We start from the raw sequence: 5915 nt of genomic DNA on the forward strand, positions 1-5915 counted from the left end.
GCCAGGCCAGAATGGCTCTGTTCAGAATTCTCTGTCTGTTGCTGAGAAGATGATGGAAAAGGCTTACTATTGCTAAACGTATTTCTTCCACCATTATTATTGAAGCCTTGTTGAGGCTTCTGTTGGTCTTTCCATGAGAAATTTGGATGATTCCTCCATGAAAGATTGTAGGTGTTTCCATAGGGTTCTCCCATGTAATTCACCTCTGCCATTGCAGGGTTCTCAGGATCATAAGCTTCCTCTTCAGAAGATGCTTCTTTAGTACTGTTGGATGCAGCTTGCAATCCATTCAGACCCCGAGAAATCATATTGACTTGTTGAGTCAATATTTTGTTCTGAGCTAATATGGCATTCAGAGTATCAATTTCAAGAACTCCCTTCTTCGGAGGCGTCCCATTGTTCACAGGATTCTTCTCAGAGGTGTACATGAACTGGTTATTTGCAACCATTTCAATGAGTTTCTGAGCTTCTGTAGGGGTTTTCAGATGAAGAGATCCTCCTGTAGAATGGTCCAATGACATTTTTGACAACTCAGACAGACCATCATAGAATATACATATGATGCTCCATTCTGGAAGCATGTTAGTAGGACACCTTTTGATAAGTTGCTTATATCTTTCCCAAGCTTCATAGAGGGATTCTCCTTCCTTCTGTCTAAAGGTTTAAATTTCCACTCTAAGCTTGCTCATATTTTGAGGTGGAAAGAATTTGGCCAGAAAAGCACTGATCAGCTTATCCTAAGAGTTCAGGCTATCCTTAGGTTGTAAATCTAACCATGTTCTAGCTCTGTCTCTTACAGCAAAAGAAAAAAGCATAAGCCTGTAGACCTCGGGATCAACTCTATTGGTCTTGATAGTGTCACAGATTTGCAAGAATTTAGCTAAAAACTGATGAGGATCTTCCATTAGAAGTCTATGAAACTTGCAATTCTGCTGCATTAGAGAAACCAATTGAGGCTTAAGCTCAAAATTGTTTGCTCCAATTGCAGGAAGTGAGATGCTTCTTCCATAGAAGTTAGAAGAGGGTGCAATAAAGTCACCAAGCATCTTCCTTGCATCTCCACCATTGTTATTAGGTTCGGCCATGTCTCCCTCTTTTTCAAAAATTTCTGTCAGGTTCTCTCCAGAGAGTTGTGCTTTAGCTTCTCTTAGTTTCCTCTTAAGAGTCCTTTCAGATTCAGGATCAGCTTCAATAAGAATCTCTTTATCCCTGTTCTTGCTCATGTGAAAAAGAAGAGAACAGAAAAGAAGAAGAATCCTCTATGTCACAGTATAGAAATTTCTTTATGTGAGTAGAAGAAGAGAAGAATATAAGAAGGAGAAGAGAAAAATTCAAACACAGAGAAAAAGAGGGGGTTCGAATTATGGGTGGGAGAGAAGTGTTAGTAGATAAAAGGAAAATATTTTTGTTTTTATTTCAAATATTAGTTAGAATTCGAAAATTAAAAAGAGAAATAAAATTAAAATTAAAATTTGAAACAATTAGTTAATTAAAAAGAATTTTGAAAAAGTGGTGAGGAGTTTTCGAAAATTAGAGAGAGAAAAGTAGTTAGATAGTTTTGAAAAAGATAAGAATTTTTAAAAATCAAACAAAAAGTTAAGTAGTTAATTGAAAAATATTTGAAAATCAATTTTGAAAAGATAAGAGGTTAGGAAAGATTTTGAAATTAAGTTTTGAAAAAGACATGATTGAAATTTATTTTGGAAAAGATTTGAAAAAGAAATTTAAAAAGATTTGAGTTTTGAAATTAAAGTTGATTACTTGACTAACAAGAAATTAAAAGATATGATTTTAAAATTCAAAAATTGAACCTTTCTTAATAGGCAAGTAACAACTTGAAAAATTTTTGAATTAAAACATTAAATGTTAGTGAGATTTTTGAAAATATGAAATAAGAATTAGAAAAAGATTTTGAAAATCAATAAAAAAATTCGAAAATATGTTAAAATAAATGAAAAAGATTTGATTTTTGAAAAAGATTTGAAAAGATAGAATTTTGAAATTGAAATTTATGAGTAAAACAAGGAAAGATATATTTTTTTTTGGTTTTTTTTATGAGAGAGAAAAATAACAAAATGACTCAAAACATGACAATTATGAATCAAAACAAGAAAAATATGCAAGAACACTTTGAATTTCAAGATTAATACTAAGAACACTTTGAATGTCAAGATGAATACCAAGAACATATTTTTTGAAAATTTTTAGGAAAAGAAACACATGCAAGACACCAAACTTAGAAATTTTCACACTTTATACACTAACAAATTGAAAATGCATATGAAAAACAAGAAAAGACACAAAACAAGAAAATGCAAAGATCAAATAAGGAAAATCATCAAGAACAACTTGAGGATTATGAAGAACAGTTTCATGCAGGTGTTCTTCGAAAATTTAAAGAAAAATTAAAAAGATGCAATTGACACCAAACTTAAAAATTGACACTAGACTCAAACAAGAAACATCAGATTTTTGGTTTTTATGATTTTATTAAATTTTTTTTGGTATTTTTCAAAAATTAATTGGAAAAAAAAAATAAGGATTTCAAAATTTCTAATGAGAATTCCAGGAATCATGCAATGTTAGTCTAAAGCTCCGGTCCAGGAATTAGACATGGCTTACTAGCCAGCCAAGCTTTCAGTGAAAGCTCCGGTCCAAAACACTAGACATGACCAATGGCCAGCCAAGCTTTAGCATACAAATTAGGCATACAACAGCTGAATTGATGAGAATAAAAATGCTCTTGTGATGATGAGTTGAAACCTCGGTCCAAAAGATTAGACATGGCTTTACAGCCAGCCAAACTTCAACAGATCATCATGAAACTCTAGAATTCATTCTTAAAAATTTTGAAGCCATAGAATAATTTATTTTTTTTTGTATTTTTTTCAAAAATAAAAAGCTTAAAAATAAAATAAAATAAAATTACCTAATCTGAGCAACAAGATGAATCGTTAGTTGTCCAAACTCAAACAATCCTCGGCAACGGTGCCAAAAACTTGGTGCACGAAATTGTGATCTCAATGGCGCCGAAAAATTGGTACGCACTATCATAATCTCAATTCTTCTTCACAACTTCGCACAACTAACCAGCAAGTACACTGGGTCGTCCAAGTAATAAACCTTACGTGAGTAAGGGTCGATCCCACGGAGATTGTCAGCTTGAAGAAAGCTATGGTCATCCTTGTAAATCTCAGTCAGGCGGATTGAAATGGTTATGGGATTTTGATAATTAAAATATAAATAAAATATGAAATAGGATAGAGATACTTATGTAATTCATTGGTGGGATTTCAGATAAGCGTATGGGGATGCTTTGTCCTTCTGAATCTCTGCTTTCCTACTGCCTTCATTCAATCATTCATACTCCTTTCCATGACAAGCTGTATGTTGGGCATCACCGTCGTCAATGGCTACCTCCCGTCCTCTCAGTGAAAATGGTCCAAATGCGCTGTCACCGCACGGCTAATCATCTGTCGGTTCTCACTCATGTTGGAATAGGATCCGTTGATCCTTTTGCGTCTATCACTACGCCCAGCACTCGTGAGTTTGAAGCTCGTCACAATCATCCTATCCCGGATCCTACTCGTAATACCACAGACAAGGTTTAGACTTTCCAGATCTCAAGAATGGCTGCCAATAATTCTAGCTTATACCACGAAGACTCTGATCTGAACCAGGAGCCCAAGAGATAAACGCTCAAGCTATTGCAGATAGAACGGAAGTGGTTGTCAGGCACGCGTTCATAGGCGAGAATGATGATGAGTGTCACGGATCATCACATTCATCAGGTTGAAGTACGAGTGAATATCTTGGAATAAGAATAAGCTTGAATTGAATAGAAAAATAATAGTACTTTGCATTAATTCATGAGGAATTGCAGAGCTCCACACCTTGATCTATGGGGTGTAGAAACTCCACCATTGAAAAATACATAAGTGAAAGTGGTCCAGGCATGGCCGAATGGCCAGCCCCCTAAACGTGATCTCTTAACATAAAATTATTCAAAAGATGTGAAATAAATCACTAAAAGTAGTTTTTATACTAAACTAGTAGCTAGGGTTACATAAGATAAGTAAATGATGTAGAAATCCACTTCCGGGCCTACTTGGTGTGTGCTTGGGCTGAGCATTGAGCTTTCATGTGTAGAGACTCTTTTTGGAGTTAAACGCTAGGTTGTAGCCTGTTTCTGGCGTTTAACTCTGATTTGCAACCTGTTTCTCGCGTTTAACTCCAGAATAGGGCAGGAAGTTGGCGTTTGAACGCCAGTTTACGTCGTCAAAATTCGGACAAAGTATGAACTATTATGTATTTTTGGAAAGCCCTGGATGTCTACTTTCCAACGAAATTGAGAGCGCGCCAATTGGGTTTCTGTAGATCCAGAAAATCTTTTTCGAGTGCAGAGAGGTCAGAATTCAACAGCATCTGCAGTCCTTCTTCAGCCTCTGAATCAGATTTTTGCTCAAGTCCCTCAATTTCAGGCAGAAATTACCTGAAATCACAGAAAAAAACACAAAATCATAGTGAAGTCCAGAAATGTGATTTTTATTCAAAAACTAATAAAAATATACTAAAAACTAACTAAATCATACTAAAAACTATGTGAAAACAATGCCAAAAAGCGTATAAATTATTCGCTCATCAATTACCATCAATTTTTTTAACTGCATATATTACTTAAGTTTCAATTTTTCATTTTTATTTGATCTTTTTTTAAACTAACACTGTTATATTAACTGTTGTTGATGAAATACACCAGGCACCATTTTTTACAGCAGAGATCATATTGGAGATTTTATATCTTTGGGTTATGATAAACTAATGTATAATTTAAACTGAATAGTGCCTATGCCTCCTAAACATCCTTACATGTTAAGAGTGCATGGCTAGTTGAATTGATTGAGCAATGCTCATATTGGAGAGTGCTAATGATTTTGAAATCTTAAATCCAGGGCAGAGATGAAGGTGAAGGTTTGGGAAACTTTTGAGAGCTGAATTGCAAATCATTGAGGAACTACTGACTAGTGGCATGGTACGAAGTTTTCTATTGATTTGCAAGTTATCGTCCATATCCAGTGCCGGTGGATCAATAGCGTAGACATGTATCAAGTTTTAGAAGGAAGAGAGAACAAATTGAAGATTAATACAAAAAGTATATCTTTGTCCCTTGAAAGATTAAGAAAATGAGAAAGATTTATGTAGCTATTATTCTTTCTTTGTAACATATTTCATTGTTTTGTATGCTATCTACATTTATATTGAACTTTTATTGAAGAGTTTGAAAAAAAAAATATAAAAAATAAAATTTATAATATTTTTAAAGTGTCATTTTTTACATAAATTTAGCATCGTAATGAGAAGAAAAGAAACTTCTTAAATTTTTTGGTTGCTTACGGTATTTTTCAACTTGAAAAATCAAAGATTAATTTGTCAAAATTAAAATTTGTCGCTAGCTAATGGATTATTGCAAATAAAATTCAAATTTCCAATACTTGTTTAAATGGATTAGTGAACTAACAACTAAATCAACTTAAGTTAGTTAGAAACTTTAAAACTTTTTTTAATTGTGCTGTGATGGGTTCATTTTTGCATATTTATGTTGCTGATAGCTTGGACCATGAGAGAATCGACCAACAAAATTGAAGTTAGAATTTTATGTCTAATTTATTGCGGTCAAGTATCATAGTCAATGTAATTTTTTCAAGTAGCTCTTGTAGCTCAGTTGGTTAAAACATTTCTTTAATAAAGACACTAAAAATATTTTTTTAAAGATGTTTATATGTTATGTTATGTGTAGTATTATAACTAGTATTAAATTAGAATATTTCTTTGGAGATTAAACTAATCAAATCTTAATATTAGAATTCAGTTATTTAAATAAGGGTTAAGTATATTTTTTTGTCCCTAAAGTTTGA

The 5915-nt window shown here is 33.2% G+C and overlaps 1 non-coding gene across 1 annotated transcript; it reads left to right on the top strand.

Moving 5' to 3' along the window:
• Positions 1–575: 575 nt before the first annotated feature.
• LOC112782081 (small nucleolar RNA R71) lies at positions 576–683 on the top strand. Its single transcript, XR_003192821.1, has one exon. It is a non-coding gene; the product is annotated as a small nucleolar RNA R71 (small nucleolar RNA).
• The last annotated feature ends 5232 nt before the right edge of the window (positions 684–5915 follow it).

Source organism: Arachis hypogaea, chromosome 19 (genome assembly GCF_003086295.3).
Source record: "Arachis hypogaea cultivar Tifrunner chromosome 19, arahy.Tifrunner.gnm2.J5K5, whole genome shotgun sequence".
NCBI classification, from domain to species: Eukaryota; Viridiplantae; Streptophyta; class Magnoliopsida; order Fabales; family Fabaceae; genus Arachis; species Arachis hypogaea.